This window comes from Nerophis lumbriciformis, linkage group LG32 (assembly GCF_033978685.3).
Source record: "Nerophis lumbriciformis linkage group LG32, RoL_Nlum_v2.1, whole genome shotgun sequence".
NCBI classification, from domain to species: domain Eukaryota; kingdom Metazoa; phylum Chordata; class Actinopteri; order Syngnathiformes; family Syngnathidae; genus Nerophis; species Nerophis lumbriciformis.
The window spans coordinates 17029470-17050151 of NC_084579.2; the positions used below are offsets into that span (position 1 = coordinate 17029470).

At 40.3% G+C, this 20682-nt stretch overlaps 1 long non-coding RNA gene across 1 annotated transcript in view; it reads right to left on the bottom strand.

Moving 5' to 3' along the window:
- Window positions 1–492: 492 nt before the first annotated feature.
- Window positions 493–20682, bottom strand: part of LOC140677466 (uncharacterized) — a 47394-nt gene continuing 27204 nt past the window's right edge. The window contains exons 2-3 of the long non-coding RNA XR_012049262.1: window positions 828–988; window positions 493–682 (exon numbers count right to left, since the gene is read on the bottom strand). This is a non-coding gene — a long non-coding RNA (uncharacterized lncRNA). The remainder of the gene's footprint in view (window positions 683–827; window positions 989–20682) is intronic.

Below are 20682 nucleotides of genomic sequence, written 5' to 3' on the forward strand. Positions count from 1 at the left end.
GTATGTGAGTGGATGGACAAACCAATCTAAAGTTAAAGTTAAAAGTTAATCTACCAATGATTGTCACACACACACACGAGGTGTGGCGAAAGTATTCTCTGCATTTGACCCATCATTCTTGATCACCCCCTGGGAGGTGAGGGGAGCAGTGAGCAGCAGCTAGGGCCGCGCCCAGGAAACATTTTTGGTGATTCAACCCCCAATTCCAACCTTTGATGCGGAGTGCCAACCAGGGAGGTAACGGGTCCCATTTTTATAGTCTTTGGTATGACTGGGCTGGGGTTTGAACTCAGGGCGGACACTCTAACCACTAGGCCACTGTAGTAGTAATCTGTTCAGATGTGTGTATTTAAATTGATAGAGGAATATTTAACTGTACAGTGTGTGTGTACGTGAAGGGACAAACAGATGTTAACATTGTGAATGGATAGACACGTCGGCATGTTTATGCACATGACACACTCATCTTTATTGCCAAACACGAGGCCATATTTTGTCAGTCATTTGCAGCGTACTCTTGGCAACGCAACACACGCTGGTATTGGAAACCCTGCCCTTGATTGGCGTCAACCTGCTAACAGCTGACAGATGGCTGTCACGGCAACGGCACGAAAACAAACCTTTAAATCGGACGTTCTTCAGCGCGGCGTCATCCTCGAAAGGTCACACGTCTGACTGACAACTAGAAAAAAACAGTACCCCAGTTAGGGTATTTGGGCTTTAGTCCTTTAATGTTATGTGGCCCCTCCCATTGGTGTAAAACAGACATCTGGTAAAGACGGGGGGGTTTCGCTGACAGGCCGGATGACGGGCTCGTTAATGATTACCTTCAGCAGGTGTCCCATCTCGTTGTATCCTCTGACCTTTGCCGCCAAAGACAACAGTCGATGGACTGCAACAGCGCCCAGTCAGATGCCCTTCCTTCTCCTTACGGTCCGTCAATCACTTTAGGAAGCCAAACGAGGGAGGAGGAAGGAGCCACGTCATCCTGCAACAAAGTAGTCCATCATTTGTAAAGTACGTTCGTGCTGCATTATGTAAATATAACAAGGTTTATTTACATAATGTGTATATTCTCCTGTGAACCAGCCTCCACTGCAGGGGACGATGGTTATTCAAGAGGATGTAGATAGATAAATCAGTGTTTTTCAACCTTTTCTGAACCGAGGCAATTTTTTTTAATTTTTTCGCCACCAGCAGAAAAGATTAAAAAATGAAACTCATCAGCCGATATTGACAGTAAAAATGTGTTCTTGCATCTGTCGGATATGAATTCAAACCATAACCAAGCATGCATCAATATAGCTCAAAGTAGGTGTACTGTCACGACCTGTCACATCACGCCGTGCCTTATTTGGACTTTGTTGCTGTTTTCCTGTGTGTAGTGTTTTAGTTCTATTTTGGTGTTGATTGTCATGTCATGTACGGATGTACTTTGTGGACGCCGTCTGCTCCACACGCTGTAAGTCTTTGCTGTCGTCCAGCATTCTGTTTTTGTTTACTTTGCAGCCAGTTCATAGCTATCCCTAAGCTTCAATGCCTTTTCTTAGCGGCACATTATCACCAGACCTACGTAAGCGTCAATATATGCCTTGATGTTGCAGAAAAAAGACCATATATTTTTTTAACCGATTTCCGAACTCTAAATGGGTGAATTTTGGCGAATTAAACGCCTTTCTAATATTCGCTCTTAGAGCGATGACGTCACAACGTGACGTCACATCAGGAAGCAATCCGTCATTTTCTCAAACACCGAGTCAAATCAGCTCTGTTATTTTCCGTTTTTTCGACTGTTTTCCGTACCTTGGAGACATCATGCCTCGTCGGTGTGTTGTCGGAGGGTGTAACAACACGAACAGGACGGATTCAAGTTGCACCAGTGGCCCAAAGATGCGAAAGTGGCAAGAAATTGGACGTTTGTTCCGCACACTTTACCGACGAAAGCTATGCTACGACAGAGATGGCAAGAATGTGTGGATATCCTGCGACACTCAAAGCAGATGCATTTCCAACGATAAAGTCAAAGAAATCTGCCGCCAGACCCCCATTGAATCTGCCGGAGTGTGTGAGCAATTCAGGGACAAAGGACCTCGGTAGCACGGCAAGCAATGGCGGCAGTTTGTTCCCGCAGACGAGCGAGCTAAACCCCCTGGATGTCTTGGCTCACACCGTCCCTTATGCCACCGAAGATGATCAAGAGAAGAATATTGACCCTAGCTTCTCTGGCCTGCTGACATCAACTCCAGAACTGGACAGATCAGCTTTCAGGAAAAGAGAGCGGATGAGGGTATGTCTACAGAATATATTAATTGATGAAAATTGGGCTGTCTACACTCTCAAAGTGCATGTTGTTGCCAAATGTATTTCATATGCTGCCAACCTAGCTCATAGTTGTTAGTTTCCTTTAATGCCAAACAAACACATACCAATCGTTGGTTAGAAGGTGATCGCCGAATTCGTCCTCGCTTTCTCCCGTGACGCTGGCTGTCGTGACGTTTTCGTCGGTTTCGCTTGCATACGGTTCAAACCGATATGGCTCAATAGCTTCAGTTTCTTCTTCAATTTTGTTTTCGCTACCTGCCTCCACACTACAACCATCCGTTTCAATACATGCGTAATCTGTTGAATCGCTTAAACCGCTGAAATCTGAGTCTTAATCCGAGCTAATGTCGCTATACCTTGCTGTTCTATGCGCCATGTTTGTTTGTGTTGGCATCACTGTGCGACGTCACAGGAAAATGGACGGGTGTATATAACGATGGTTAAAATCAGGCACTTTGAAGCTTTTTTTAGGGGTATTGCGTGATGGGTAAAATTTAGAAAAAAACTTCGAAAAATAAAATAAGCCACTGGGAACTGATTTTTAATGGTTTTAACCCTTCTGAAATTGTGATAATGTTCCCCTTTAAGCATTAGATACCTTTTTACCTGCAAACCATCGTCGTCGTTCCCGAAATCTACAAAGCAATTAGCTACCTGCTGCCACCTACTGATACGGAAGAGTATTACACGGTTATTCTGCCGAGCTCTAGGCAGCATCGACACTCAACAACGGCACATTATTTGCGGATTATAATCACTGGTTTGCAAAAAATATATTTAACCCAATTAGGTGAACTGACAATGTCCCACGGCACACCAAACAATATCTTACGCGGGGTTGAAAAACACTGAGATAGATAGTACTTTATTGATTACTTCAAGAGAGTTCCCTCAGGAAAATATGCGAATGAGCGAACAGTGTTATTATTATTAGGTTTATTTTTAATTAGATGGACAGACATTTACAGTACTTTTTGTGAGTATCGGGATGAATAGACCGTTTACGAGCTCATGTAAATAGAAAAACTGATTTATTTACCGTGTGTATTTCAATGTCTGTGTATGTGTCTAATGATATGTGTGTACCGTATGTGAATAGAAAAGTTGATTTGTTCAGATTATGTTTCTTTAAATGGATGGATGGGTGGATACTTACTTTACATGTGTACTGTATGTGAATAATCACACTGATTCATTCATATTATTTATGTATTTTCAATATGTATGTGAATTAAAAACATGTATTTATTCAGATTGTTTCTTTAAATTGATGGATATTTTTCTTTACATGTATGTGAATAGACACATAGGTTTACACTGAAAAAATATATAAAAGCAACACTTGTTTTTGAACTCAAATATCTAAAACCAATCCTACATGCACAAAACACCTGTTCCTCTCAAATATTGTTTACAAATCTGTGTTAGTGAGCATTTCTTTTTTGCAAAGATAATCCATCCCACCTCACAGGTGTGGCATATCAAGATGCTGATTGAACAGCATGATTATTGCACAGGTGTGCCTGAGCCTGCCCACAATAAAAGGCCACTCTGAAATGTGCAGTTTTATCACACAGATGTCGCAAGTTTTGAGGGAGCGTGCAGTGGCATGCTGACTGCAGGAATGTCCACCAGAGCTGTTGCCCGTGAATTGAATGTTCATTGCTCTACCATCAGCTGTCTCCAAAGGCGTTTCAGAAAATTTGGCAGTACATCCAACCGGCCTCACGACCCCATACCACTAGTAACCACACCAGCCCAGGACCTCCACAACCAGTAGGTGCACTTCCATGATCATCTGAGACCAGCCACTCAACAGCTGCTGCAATAATTGGTTTGCATGACCAAAGAATTTCTGCACAAACTGTGAGAAACCGTCTCAGGGAATTTCATTTGCATACTCGTCATCCTTATTGGGGTCTCGACCTGACTGCAGTTTGTTGTCGTAACCGACATGAGTGGGCAAATGTTGACATTCGAAGGCGCCTTGCACGTTGGAGCGATGTTCTCTTCACGGATGATTCCCGGTTTTCACAGTTCAGGGCAGATGGCAGACAGCGTGTGTGGCGTTGCGTGGGAGAGCAGTTTGCTGATGTTGACCTTGTGAATCGAGTGGGGGTGGGGTTATGGTATGGGCAGGTGCATGTTTTGGGTAACGAAGGCAGGTGCAATTTATTGATGGCATTTAGATACTGTGACAAGATCCTAAATAAATATACCATAAGTAAACAAATAATAAATACATACATAAATATATGACATATAAACATATAGACAATATTTAAAGTTATTTTAAATAAATAGTTAAATCATTTGTTCTCTTTTTCTTTTGTTCAAAGGTTCAAGATATTCATCACAATTATTTTTCTTTGTACTTTGTGAACACATGTAGTGTAAACAGTCTCTTAAACTTAATCATGTTAAAGCTTTGTTTGATTTCTGTGCTTAATCCGTTCCATAATTGAATTCCACATGCTGATATACTAAAGGTCTTAAGTGTTGTACGTGCATACAAATGTTTTAAATTAGATTTTTCTCTAAGGTTATATTTCTCCTCTTCTGTTGAGCTGCACATTCTTGAGTAGCAGGTTATAGTTTGCTTTATACATAATTTTAGCTGTTTGCAAATGCACCAAGTTCATACTTGCCAACCCTCCCGAATTTTCCGGGAGACTCCCGAATTTCAGTGCGTCTCCCGAAAATCTCCCGGGACAAACATTCTTTCGAAAATCTCCCGATTTCCAGCCGGACAACTATATTGGGGGCGTGCCTTAAAGGCACTGCCTTTAGCGTCGTCTCTCACCTGAAAAGGAGACTATTATATATGTCTCCATTATCCATAGGTTTATCTATAACCCATAAAGTAGGCAGGCACGGAACTATTTCTCAGCGTGTGTTTGTTCCAGCCGGGACGTTCATACACTGACACACAACATCCGGATTCCCATCATGCATTGCTTCAAAACTACGGCAAGTTGTACTATCCAGAATTTCCAGCCAGACAAACAATATTGGGGGCGTGCCTTAAATGCTTTTAGCGTCCTCTCACCTGAAAAGGAGACTAATATATACAAACCCTGTTTCCATATGAGTTGGGAAATTGGGTTGGATGTAAATATAAACGGAATACAATGATTTGCAAATCAAGGCAAAGTATCCACATATAATTTAATGATAAATGGGTTATACTTGTATATATGGTGTATCGCAATATGGCAATATTAAAAAAAGGCCATATCGCCCAGCCCTAGTTCAGCGCCGTTTCTGTTTGTCATGTATAATTTTGTCTATTTCGTGTTTATCCTTGAATAAACAGGTCAGTTTCTTGTTACCAACCATTGTGTATTATTCAAACTCCCCTAATTCAGCTGGCTAGTTGTTATCAAGAGTACTAAAACCCTTTTCAACATGATTCTGACAACTAAGTAGGCTAAATAACTTTAAACTTTAATACATGCTCGGATAGGCCAGTATCGGTCAGTATCGGTATCAAATCGGAAGTGCAAAAACAATATCGGTATCGGATCGGAAGTGCAAAAACCTGGATCGGGACATCCCTAATGTGAATGGACGGACGATTATCTACCTGAATGTGTGAGCGTGTCTGTGTGTGTGTGCGTGCGTGTGTGACGGCGTGTGCATGCGAATAGACAGATTTTTTCCAGATTGTGGGTCTTAAAATGCCCATCCATCCATCCATTTTCTACCGCTTGTCCCGTTTGCGGTCGCGGAGGGTGCTGGAGCCTATCTCAGCTGCTTCGGGCGGAAGGCGGGGTACACCCTGGACAAGTCGCCAGCTCATCACAGGGCCAACACAGATAGACAGACAACATTCACACTCACATTCACACACTCGGGCCAATTTAGTGTTGCCAATCAACCTATGGTCTTAAAATGGTTAAGTGAATGCTTACTTTACTACGTGCGTATGTGAATGGACAAACTGACTTATTCCCAATATGTTTTAATTCATGTAAATGCATCGACTAAAATAAATGTGGAGTGTGTATGTGAAAAGAAAAATATATTTATTTCTTTAAAGTGTTAGACGGATATTTACCTGACGTGTGTATGTGAATGGACAGACGATTATGCGTTGTATCAGAATCAAATTTATCGGCCAAGCATGTTTAAAGGGGAACATTATCACCAGACCTATGTAAGCGTCAATATATACCTTGATGTTGCAGAAAAAAGACCATATATTTTTTTAACTGATTTCCGAACTCTAAATGGGTGAATTTTGGCGAATTAAATGCCTTTCTATTATTCGCTCTCGGAAGCAATCCGTCATTTTCTCAAACACATTACAAACACCGAGTCAAATCAGCTCTGTCATTTTCCGTTTTTTCGACTGTTTTCCGTACCTTGGAGACATCATGCCTCGTTGGTGTGTTGTCGGAGGGTGTAACAACACGAACAGGGACGGATTCAAGTTGCACCAGTGGCCCAAAGATGCGAAAGTGGCAAGAAATTGGACGTTTGTTCCGCACACTTTACCGACGAAAGCTATGCTACGACAGAGATGGCAAGAATGTGTGGATATCCTGCGACACTCAAAGCAGATGCATTTCCAACTGGACTGGACAGATCAGCTTTCAGGAAAAGAGAGCGGATGAGGGTATGTCTACAGAATATATTAATTGATGAAAACTGGGCTGATTGCACTCTCAAAGTGCATGTTGTTGCCAAAAGTATTTCATATGCTGTAAACCTAGTTCATAGTTGTTAGTTTCCTTTAATGCCAAACAAACACATACCAATTGTTGGTTAGAAGGCGATCGCCGAATTCGTCCTCGCTTTCTCCCGTGTCGCTGGCTGTCGTGTCGTTTTCGTCGGTTTCGCATGCATACGGTTCAAACCGATATGACTCAATAGCTTCAGTTTCTTCTTCAATTTCGTTTTCGCTACCTGCCTCCACACTACAACCACCCGTTTCAATACATGCATAATCTGTTGAATCGCTTAAGCCGCTGAAATCCGAGTCTGAATCCGAGCTAATGTCGCTATACCTTGCTGTTCTATGCGCCATGTTTGTTTGTATTGGCATCACTGTGTGACGTCACAGGAAAATGAACGGGTGTATATAACGATGGTTAAAATCAGGCACTCTGAAGCTTTTTTTTAGGGATATTGCGTGATGGGTAAAATTTTGAAAAAGACTTCGAAAAATAAAATAAGCCACTGGGAACTGATTTTTAATGGTTTTAACACTTCTGAAATTGTGATAATGTTCCTCTTTAACACACAAGGAATTTGACTTGGTAGACAGTGGTCTCTTTGTTCAATGCAAGAAACAAAGAAAAACACAACAATTTCGAGAGAGCACAGGACCATGTGTCTGTGTGTGAATGGATAGACAAATGTAACGTTAATTAGACTATGTTTCTTTAGACTGATAGACAGATATTTATTTTATACATTTGGATGTGACTAGACAGATTTATTCAGATTGTGTGTCCTGAAATTGATTGACGGATATTTACCTTAAATAGGAATGAATGGACAGAAGATTATTTACCTGTATGTGTGTGTGTATGTGAATGGATAGACAAGTGTAACGTTATGTAAATAGACAAATGTATTCCCACGGTGGGTTTTTAAACGGGTAAGTGGATATTTACCTTATGAGTGAATGTGAAAGAATAAACATATTTTACAAAACTTGATGTATATTCTTCCTCATTGATGATGCTCCTTGTATGAGAAAAATGCAGATAAACAGACCAAATTAGGAAGCTTTTTTGTTCAAAATTGAGGTCAAAATTGACACGTCCCAAAATTTGTGCAAATTCAGACGTACATATTTTCAGAAATAATCGGTCAAATCCTAATTTGCACAACCTCGGGGCTGTTTGCCTTCAGAGGTTTACTGTAGTGAGATAAAAGTGTAACAAGAATCAATAGATGGTCAATTAAATGTTCTAATCTAGCAAAAAGCAGGAATTTGCAGGCAAGTAATGACAGCTAAATTGTTTCAGCGTCATAAGATCACGTCGCATTTCGCCTGAATCCTCTCCGTCTCCCCTAAAAAGCCTGAACTTCCCGTTTTAAACGTATAAACATTAGTTCTTGTAGTGTTTTCTCATCACATTAGCCCACTCTAATTTGTTCTAGCTATTATTCTGATTGTGTGTGAGTTGCACTCGCTCCCGATGTCCCCGGAAAGCCCGCGAGGGAGCCGTCATCCAATTAAAGCTAAATTTGATTTTGCTAAAAGGCAGCCATCATTTAGAATGTGCTTTTTAGTGAAGAATTACAAAGATGCATTGCTGCCGTTGGAAGGTTTGTGTTTATTATCGCGGCAGTTAGCACATTGGCTCTTCGGAACGCCATCTTTGAAACTATCAGACAATGAGACATATTTGGTTTTATAAATATATATATATATATATATATATATATATATATATATATATATATATATATATATATATATATATATATATATATATATATAGTACAGGCCAAAAGTTTGGACACACCTTCTCATGCAATGTTTTTTCTTAATTTTCATGACTATTTACATTGTAATTTGTCACCGAAGGCATCAAAACTATGAATGAACACATTTACTTAACAAAAAAAGGTGAAATAACTGAAATTATGTTTTATATTCTAGTTTCTTCAAAATAGCCACCCTTTGCCCTGATTACTGCTTTGCACACTCTTGGCATTCTCTCGATGAGCTTCAAGAAGTAGTCACCTGAAATGGTCTTCACTTCACAGGTGTCATAGTTTTGATGCCTTCAGTGACAATCTACAAGGTAAATAGTCATGAAAATAAAGAAAACGCATTGAAATGAGAAGGTATGTCCAAACTTTTGACCTGTAATATATATATATATATATATATATATATATATATATATATATATATATATATATATATATATATATATTCTGTTTTTTTTGTTTTATTATGTTTATATATATGTATATATATATATATTTTTTTTTTTAAATTACAGCAAGGTGGTCTTGCCGCTGGGCCTTAGGCCTGTCGCACCTCTGTATTGTAGCTAGAATTCACTGAAATTCAACTATTTCATATATATATATATATATATATATATATATATATACATACATATATAAAAGAAATACTTGAATTTCAGTGAATTCTACATATACATATATACATATATATACATATACATATATATATATATATATATATATATATATATATATACATATATGTCATGGAAAGAAAAAAAATGTAAAAAGAAAAAAAATTTATTAAATTGTTATATGTATCCAGGGATTATACTATAAAGTTATTTTCCATTTAACTTCACCAGTTTTAGATTATTTTTATTTAAAATCGCTGAATTTTCACATTTGCCGTTCAAATACTGAGAAGAGACGGTGCGGTGAACAGCAGCCAGTTGAGGCACGTCACTCAATTGTGCCTCACCATGGATTGCGGACTCGGCTAACTGCTGGCCTGCTGTGCAGTGAGACCGTATTGCTATATGAATTATAGTATACATTTCCATAGTTTAGTTAGCTGAGGTATATAATGTACAGTGTATTTTGTCAACAACTGTATGTGTGTAACGTATTTCTTGTGCTGAGCGATCATAAAACGGCTGCAAAAGACACACTGTGTGAGGCTCGCGTAATCCCGCCTCCTGGTGCCGGTTATTGCACCTCCGCCGCAGACTGCACCCCCCGACGGGAGCGCCACACCAACCAAAGCCCACACCCAAACCCTCCACGTGCAAGACCGAATCCACCCAAAAAAAGTCACTTAACAAGAAGCCAAAAAGTGCAAAAACAACAATGCTCGCGCCGGAGGAGCCGTGAATGACCGCAGGGACACAACATTAGGTACACCTGCAGACTGCAGCACGGATTTCATATTTCATTCATTCACAACTCCTCCAACACGAACACCACTGTTCCCACACTTATAAGCAGAGGTGGGTAGAGTAGCCAGAAATTGTACTCAAGTAAGAGTACTGTTACTTTAGAGATTTATTACTCAAGTAAAAGTAAGGAGTAGTCACCCAAATATTTACTTGAGTAAAAGTAAAAAGTATGTTGTGAAAAAACTACTCAAGTACTGAGTAACTGATGAGTAACATACACACTCATATATATATATATATATATATATATATATATATATATATATATATATACATATATATATATATATATATATATATATTGTGTATATATATATATATATATATATATATATACATACATATACATTGATATATACAGTATATAATTGATATGTATTTATTTTGCTGTTTTTGTTTACATGTTAAAGGTGTTTTAATGAATATACATGCATGTTTAACATATAGATTCCTTTCTTTCATGAAGACAAGAATATAAGTTGGTGTATTACCAGATTCTGATGACTTGCATTGATTGTAATCGGACAGTTGTGATGATAACGTCCACGTTTTCAAATGGAGGAGAAGAAAAGTTCCTCCTTTCTGTCTAATACCACATGAAAGTGGTTGGTTTTTGGCATATTTGTCCAGCTTCCATATTCGTTTTTATACACTTTATAAGAAATATATTGGCGTCAAACTCCGTAGCTCGCTAGCTTGTTTGCGCTGGCTTTCGGAGACTCTTGTTTTGAAAGCGCAGGCGCGATGGAGCGGCACTTTTATTGTGAAGACAGGAACGTCCTCATGTGCGGTCAGTCTTTAGGCTTTTGACGGGATGTACGGATGAAATAAAAAAGTATCTTTTTTCCTTCACACTTTTGATTGATTGATTGATTGATTGGAACTTTTATTATTAGATTGCACAGTACAGTACACATTCCGTACAATTGACCACTAAATGGTAACACCCCAATAAGTTTTTCAACTTGTTTAAGTCAGGTCATGTGACCACCTGGCTCTGTTTGATTGGTCCAACGTCACCAGTGACTGCATCTGATTGGTGGAACGAAGTGAAACGTCACCAGTAAGGCAGGCACTTTGAAGGTCTGTCTGACAGACCAAAACAAACAAAGCGTGCATTAACAGATCGATAAAAATTAGTAGCGAGTAGCGAGCTGAATGTAGATAAAAGTAGCGGAGTAAAAGTAACGGAGTAAAAGTAGCGGAGTAAAAGTAGCGGAGTAAAAGTAGCGGAGTAAAAGTAGCGTTCCTTCTCTATTAATATACTTAAGTAAAAGTAAAAGTATGTTGCATTAAAACTACTCTTAGAAGTACAATTTATCCCAAAAGTTACTCAAGTAGATGTAACGGAGTAAATGTAGCGCGTTACTACCCACCTCTGCTTATAAGTAAAGGTAACACCATAATAACGTTTTTTTTAATAATTGTGCTTTTTTGTGTGCTACAGTTTGTATGTGTAAAGTTAAAGTTAAGTTAAAGTACCAATGATTGTCACACTAAGTGTGGTGAAATTTGTCCTCTGCATTTGACCCATCCCCTTGTTCACCCCCTGGGAGGTGAGGGGAGCAGTGGGCAGCAGCGGCGCCGCGCCCGGGAATCATTTTTGGTGATTTAACCCCCAATTCCAACCCTTGATGCTGAGTGCCAAGCAGGGAAGAATGCTGGTATGAGCTTTTAAACATAACCCGTTAACTGCTGCCAATCAAATGGTGAATAAGATACTCTTTAGGGTTCATATGTTTGTAAATCTGACTGTGATGAAGTCAGTGCCTCACCAGCCATCAACCTCACGTCACTGATTATATATATATATATATATATATATATATATATATATATATATATATATATATATAAGAAATACTTGAATTTCAGTGAATTCTAACTATAAATATACTCCTCCCCCCTTAACCCAGGCCCCGCCCATCTCAACCCCCCCGCCCCCCAATCTCCCGAATTCGGAGGTCTCAAGGTTGGCAAGTATGGACATGAGACCTTTCGACTTCACAAGAGATTTGCAGCAGTTTTATCATAATTGTAGATGCTATTCCAAACAGTTTTGTCCAAATGGTGGTTCAGCAGAGAAATGCAATGAAATGTCAGTCAGCTATATTAGGGTTAGGTTACAAAAATAGTATAAAAAAAGGCGCGTTGGATGTGATATCCGGAGGCCATCTTGGACAGCTTAGCCTTCTCGTTGACCTTTATCTGCACAGTAATACTTTTTCAGAAGGGTGGTTTATAGATGTCATACATTCTTCTGTTCTACTGAGACAGACTTGGTGACTTAACAGGATAAAATAGTGAGAGTGACGGTCAAAAGCAGGCTCTAATATGAACTTGTGAGGTAATTAAACGCAGAAAAAAGAAGGGAAAAAAAAGACTCCGGTCGTTTCAAAAGCCACGAATCGCGGCGGGAAGGTTGGCAGGAGATGGAGGGGAAGCTGCGGTGCTTAAGGAGGATGAGTGCCATCTTTGATTTATGGCACCGCAGGCCCACTCATCAAGCGCTTGTAAAATATGAGGGTGTAAAGTCAGAGGTTCTGGCAGGTGTTCTGGTCTTTGCTTCCCCTGCAGAAGACACTCTTAGGTTTCCGGTCTTCCGTTCGCCATTGTTTTCTACTCCCAACGCCATTCATCTTTTTTGAAACACTTCCCGGCGTCCGTGCCAGGGGTCGGCATCCAAAAGCAGCAGTGTTTTTCTGCACTCGCAGGACTTTGAACATACAGTAAAGTGCCGATAGGATTTCCAAAAGACAATACACTATGTTGCCAAAAGTATTTGGCCACCTTCCTTGACTCACATATGAACTTGAAGTGCCATCCCATTCCTAACCCATAGGTTTCAATATGATGTCGGTCCACCTTTTGCAGCTATTACAGCTTCAACTCTTCTGGGAAGGCTGTCCACAAGGTTGCGGAGTGTGTTTATAGGAATTTTCGACCATTCTTCCAAAAGCTCATCGGTGAGGTCACACACTGATGTTGGTCGAGAAGGCCTGGCTCTCAGTCTCCGTTCTAATTCATCCCAAAGGTGTTCTATCGGGTTTGGGTCAGGACTCTGTGCAGGCCAGTCAAGTTCATCCACACCAGACTCTGTCATCCATTTCTTTATGGACCTTGCTTTGTGCACAGTCATGTTGGAAGAGGAAGGGGCTCGTTGCAAACTGTTCCCACAAGGTTGGGAGCATGGAATTGTCCAAAATGTTTTGGTATCCTGGAGCATTCAAAGTTCCTTTCACTGGAACTAAGGGGCCAAGCCCAACTCCTGAAAAACAACCCCACACCATAATTCCTCCTCCACCAAATTTCACAATGCAGTCCGAAATGTAGCGTTCTCCTGGCAACCTCCAAACCCAGACTCGTCCATCAGATTGCCAGATGGAAAAGCGTGATTCATCACTCCAGAGAAGGCGTCTCCACTGCTCTAGAGTCCAGTGGCGACGTGCTTTCCACCACTGCATCCCACGCTTTGCATTGGACTTGGTGATGTATGGCTTAGATGCAGCTGATCAGCCATGGAAACCTATTCCATTAAGCTCTCTGCGTACTGTACGTGGGCTAATTGGAAGGTCACATGAAGTTTGGAGCTCTGTAGCAATTGACTGTGCAGAAAGTCTTTGCACTATGCGCTTCAGCACCTGCCGACCCCTCTCTGTCAGTTTACGTGGCCTACCACTTGGTGGCTGACTTGCTGTTGTTCCCAAACACTTCCCTTTTCCTATAATAAAGTTGACTTTGGAATATTCAAAGCATTCAAAGTTCCTATCACTGGAACTAAGGGGCCAAGCCCAACTCCTGAAAAACAACCCCACACCATAATTCCTCTTCCACCAAATTTCACACTCTGCACAATGCAGTCCAAAATGTAGCGTTCTCTTAGCAACCTCCAAACCCAGACTCGTCCATCAGATTGCCAGATGGAAAAGCGTGACTCATCACTCCAGAGAAGGCATCTCCACTGCTCTAGAGTCCAGTGGCGACGTGCTTTACACCACTGCATCCCACGCTTTGCATTGGACTTGGTGATGTATGGCTTAGATGCAGCTGATCGGCCATGGAAACCAATTCCATGAAGCTCTCTGCGTACTGTACGTGGGCTAATTTGGAAGGTCACATGAAGTTTTGAGCTCTGTAGCAACTGACTGTCCAGAAAGTCGGGACCTCTTTGCACTATGCGCTTCAGCATCCGCTGACTCCTCTCTGTCAGTTTACGTGACCTACCACTTCGTGGCTGAGTTGCTGTTGTTCCCAAACTCTTCCATTTTCTTATAATAAAGCCAACAGTTAACTTTGGAATATTTAGGAGCGATGGAATTTCCACGACTGGATTTGTAGCACAGGTGGCATCCTATCACTGCGCTTCGGACAGCGGCCCATTCTTTCACAAATGTTTGTAGAAACAGTCTCCATGCCTAAGTGCTTGATTTTATACAACTGTGGCCGGGCCAAGTGATTAGGACACCTGATTAATGGCGCACCAAACCCGGCCAGACCGCTTTTAAAAGTCTGGAATGGAAGATGTGTCAGAATAGAAATTTTTGAAAAAAGGTGAATGGAGTCGAATACTAACGAAAACCATGGTTGACCACGTGATAAGCTAGTACTGGAAATTGCTCCAATTAACTCCTGCTGTGTGCGTGGTCTAACAAAGCCATTGACGCCAACAGCTGTGGCTGTAGGGAACCTGTTAAAAGTTATGTGTATGCAAGCACTAACTGGACAATTACCAAATGTGTTGTAATGTCTTAGAGTGCATGAGAAAGTGTAAAGTAATTCGTAGCGCATTCTGACGCCGCATTTAACCACCAAGTCACCTGCTGTCTACAAAAAGCAAAAAACAGCAGATTATTCACTTAATCACACGAGGTTTAAAGGTTGAAAAAAAAAAGCATCAGCCTCACCAGCTGTGTTTGTAAATAAATGATAAATGGGTTGTACTTGTATAGCGCTTTTCTACCTTCAAGGTACTCAAAGCGCTTTGACACTACTTCCACATTTACCCATTCACACACACATTCACACACTGATGGAGGGAGCTGCCATGCAAGGCGCTAACCAGCACCCATCAGGAGCAAGGGTGAAGTGTCTTGCTCAGGACACAACGGACATGACGAGGTTGGTAGTAGGTGGGGATTGAACCAGGGACCCTCGGGTCGCGCACGGCCACTCTTCCACTGCGCCACGCCGTCCCTAGCCTCCTGATGGAGTTTAAATTACCATATTTTTCAGACTATGAGGCGCATTTAAAATCATCAATCAGTGCGCCTTATATACGAATCAATTCTGGTTGAGCTTAACGACCTCGGAGCAATTTTATTTGGTACATGGTGTAATAAGTGTGACCAGTAGATGGCAGTCACACATAAGAGATATGTGTGGCCTGTTCAATAACTTGCAATCACTTGCGAGTACCAGTAAGCAAGCAAGACCAAAAAGTTGATATTTCATTGAGAATATAGAACATCACACACTGCACTCAAATATCTGTCAAAATGTTTTAGTACGACTTTAGGAAGCCATGAAGCCGAACCGCTTGATTGAATGCAGAGCATTACAGCTACCATAGTCAGACGTACTGTGCTTCAACATACTGGTATTGTGTTTAAGGACCCCAAAATGGCACCCATTTGTTTCGCAATATTATGCAAACTACTTTTCTTACCTATTAGTACCTATTTTTGTGTGTTTGGGATCTGCATATGTCCTGAAAGTTTGCATACGCGTCGTAGTCAATAAGCTTCTTCTTCTTCTCCATCTTCTTGTTGTGGGGCATTCATCCTCCACTGATGCCATTTGTTATATAAAGAAGCGTACAGTTCTAACTTATATCTGTCAGTAGACTTGCGACGGAAGCGCACACAAACAACAAAGATGGTGGGGAGAAAAGACGCTGTTGAAGTGGAGGCATGTAAAAAAAAAAAAGACCGCCCACAAAAGCTGCTTGAAGATTAAAGTTAAAGTACCAATGATTGTCACACACACTAGGTGTGGTGAAATTTGTCCTCTGCATTTGACCCATCCCCTGGTTCACCCCCTGGGAGGTGAGGGGAGCAGTGGGCAGCAGCGGTGCCGCACCCGGGAATCATTTTTGGAGATTTAACCCCCAATTCCAACCCTTGATGTTGAGTGTCAAGCAGGGAGGTAATGGGTCCCATTTTTATAGTCTTTGGTATGACTCGGCCGGGGTTTGAACTCACGACCTATCTCAGGGCGGACACTCTACCCCCCAGGCCACTGAGTAGGTAAGATGGTCTGTAAAACATAATTTATGCAATATTTTGACCAAAGAACCACCAATACATGTTATGTAGACCACAAGGAACGGTTTTAAGGGTGGGAAAAAAAATCTTTATATGACCCTTTAATGCGCCTAAAAATGGACCTGAAAAGACCTGCTCATCAGCAGTGCGCCCTATGGTCCGAAAAATACGGTATCACTGTTTAATTTTTAATCACAAAAATAAAATGAAATATTTATAAATAGCTATTTTTTTTACTTACTATTAATATATGCTGGTAACATACATTTCGAAAAATATCATTGATTAAAAAAATCCTAGGATATTTTACAAAATGTAACATACATTATATTTTTTTATCAGAAATATAACATTTTTAAAAATCATCAATGGCTTGTAATATACTTACTGTTAACAAGTGTCTCTTCATGCACCTACCTCTTCAAAAATATGAAATTAAACGTGTGGAGGTCTTGCTCCTCCGGGTTCTCTGGACCGCCAATGACGAACATGACAGCCGTGTTCATCTTTGTGAACAATGATTTATTTTGCAATAAGTTGTGCTTTCCAGCCATGTTAAAGTCTCTCGCTCGTTCTCCACCATCAACCACACCCTCTCCTTCCCGACTGCTGCCTTTAACAGAGCGACAGGTGATCAGACAAACACTCACAGCTGTGTCATCTACGCACCTGTCACTAATCTCGAAGCTGATCCTGACACACCCCGCTTCGCTGCAAGTCCGCAGGCCACGCCCCCCCACAAAACGGTATTGGAATATTTCACAAAATGGATTTAAAATGATAAAAATCTTTCAACACAAATATAAAATAAGCACAATTATCAATGGCTACAAATCAAGCTTTATATTAACATCATGTTAACTATCAACTTTAGAGGGGAACAATGAGGATTTTAATTCACTTTCCTGTGGTTTAAAGGCCTACTGTAATGCGATTTTCTTATTTAAACGGGGATAGCAAGTCCATTCTATGTGTCATACTTGATCATTTCGCGATATTGCCATATTTTTGCTGAAAGGATTTAGTAGAGAACATCGACGATAAAGTTCGCAACTTTTGGTCGCTGATAAAAAAGCCTTACCTGTACCGGAAGTAGCAGACGATATGCGCGTGACGTCACAGGTTGTGGAGCTCCTCACATCTGCACATTGTTTACAATCATGGCCACCAGCAGCGAGAGCGATTCGGACCGGGAAAGGGACGATTTCCCCATTAATTTGAGCGAGGATGAAAGATTTGTGGATGAGGAAAGTGAGAGTGAAGGACTAGAGGGCAGTGGGAGCGATTCAGATAGGGAAGATGCTGTGAGAGGCGGGTGGGACCTGATATTCAGCTGGGAATGACTAAAACAGTAAAAAAACACAAGACATATACTGTATATACTCCATTAGCCACAACACAACCAGGCTTATATTTAATATGCCACAAATGAATCCCGCATAACAAACACCTTCCCCCTTTTGTCTATTTAACCCGCCAATACAACTCAAACACCTGCACAAAACACTCAATCCCACAGCCCAAAGTACCGTTCACCTCCCCAAAGTTCATACAGCACATATATTTCCCCAAAGTCCCCAAAGTCCCCAAAGTTACGTACGTGACATGCACATAGCGGCACGCACGTACGGGCAAGCGATCAAATGTTTGGAAGCCGCAGCTGCATGCGTACTCACGGTACCGCGTCTGCGCATCCAACTCAAAGTCCTCCTGGTAAGAGTCTCTGTTTTCCCAGTTCTCCACAGGCCAGTGGTCAAGCTTGACTGTCATCTTCCGGGAATGTAAACAATGAAACACCGGCTGTGTTTGTGTTGCTGCAGTCGGCCGAAATACACCGCTTCCCACCTACAGCTTTCTTCTTTGCTGTCTCCATTGTTCATTGAACACATTGCAAAAGATTCACCAACACAGATGACCAGAATACTGTGGAATTTTGCGATGAAAACAGACGACTTAATAGCTGGCCACCATGCTGTCCCAAAATGTCCTCTACAATCCGTGACGTCACGCGCTGACGTCATCATATCGAGACGTTTTCAGCAGGATATTCCGCGCGAAATTTAAAATTGCACTTTAGTAAGCTAACCCGGCCGTATTGGCATGTGTTGCAATGTTAAGATTTCATCATTGATGTATAAACTATTAGACTGCGTCGTCGGTAGTAGTGGGTTTCAGTAGGCCTTTAAATACGTATTGGGTATGTTTTGATGTAAATTTTGCTCCATATTTGCTCCCACTTTGCAAATGAAACCATACCCCATACTCTCCAAATGTATCATAATTTATATTTTGAAAACATGCACTGTTCAAAATGTATATTAAAGAAGAACGTCACGGCTGACTTTTTTCCCCCCACACTTCATGAACATTATACAGATTCACCCAGTCACAACAGTAGTTACAGCCGCACACACTCTCTGATTGACACAGCACTGCATCAGAAAATCTGTTTTTAGCAGCATGTATGTCGTATTTACGTCACGACAACGACAAAACAGCATTCAGAGGCATCCAAAACTGCATCCAACCTCACGCCAAAACGCATTAACCATTGTGATTTGATTATTTGGCATGGTTTAAGACAGGGGTGTCCAAAAGTTCGGCCTGCAGGTCATTTTTTAACGGCCCCACGGCACATTTTAAAAATATTATTGAAAAAAATGTTAAACATAAAAAGTGGTATAAAAGAGCAAACAGGTGAAATGAAACAAGAAAATGTTGCAATGTTTACTCTAACAACACAAAGCTGCCATGCAGGCTGTTTCTTTCTTGAAAAAATAACAATGAATCAAAATCAATGTCATTATGAATTATTGACCTATTCAAGGCTCCTATTACGTCACATGAAATATTCCACTTTGAGATATTTTTGGGGGAAATGTTGCATATTTTGTGTTTGCCATATAAAAAACTGAGCTGTTTTTTTTTAAAGAAGGGCCTAAAACGAACAAACAATAAACATGAACAACAATAAAACTTATTGACGGTTAGATCTGAAGTTGATCTCAAGATTATTGTATTAAAAATAAACAGTAAAAAAGAATTATAATTTATTTTTTAACACTTTAATGAGAAGTACCCTTTTGGAATCATTTTAGTGTGATTTGTTTTTAAGTGTCATTGCTCAAAAAATAATAATGAATTAAAATCAATGGTGTTATGAGTTATTGACCTTTTTAAGGCTCCAATATTATATAATCTCAAATATTCCACTTAAAAAATGTATTGGGTGAAAATAATGCATATTTTCTGTTTTTTCCATTAAAAAAACAGGGTTTTCTTTGAGAAAAAGAGCATACAACTTACATCTTTAAAAACGTTATAGTGACAGATAGACCTAATGTTGATCTAGAGATTTAAAACTTGAATAATAATAAAAATAATAATACTGACTAATGACACATTTTTTATATTTTTTGGACCAAAACCCTTTGGTTTGAGTGGAGGCCTGAATTTATATTTTTATATAAATATTGTATTGGTTTTTAAAATAAAAAATATAAAAATGGCCTCCGCTTGCTTTGATTTTTCAGTGTGCGGCCCTCAGTGGAAAAAGTTTGGACACCCCTGGTTTAAGACAAGCACCCAACATTGGAACAACATTTACAAGTCTGAAAAGACCAAAATCATCATATGCCAAACCCCTAAAGTCGAAACAGTAGGAAGTGGATTCATATAGACCCATTTGCCGCAGTTTACCTGACACATGAAACGTGACGAATTGGGGGGTGCACTATTCACTTTAGCCGCCGGATGACAGAAAAGTGTTGAATATCTTAAAATGTGTTTTGTGGTATTTCCAACTTCCAACAGTTGCTATGTAGACCAGCGCTTTCCATCATTTTCAGCAGACTGCATTGCAAAATGATTAACCCCCACCCGTCTTCCTCTTGCGCGAGATCCATCCAGGAATGGGGCCATGTGAATCCCTTCCCTACTGTAGATCGTATCAGCATGAAAACAGAAAAAGATACTAATTACCGTAATTGGAAGAAAAATGTTGTATTATAATAATTTGATAAGTCTCAGGATTTAAACCACAATTGTTTTGAATTTTGAAGCTATTATTTGTCTTAACAGTCAGAACAATACAGGCATGAGCCAAAAGCCAATTTCCCAGTCTTACAGAACACTTTTTTTTTTTAGACCACCAAATGTAACCTTTTCAAAAAGAAAAAGCTACATCTTGCACGCAAAAAAAAAATGAAAAAAAAATGAAA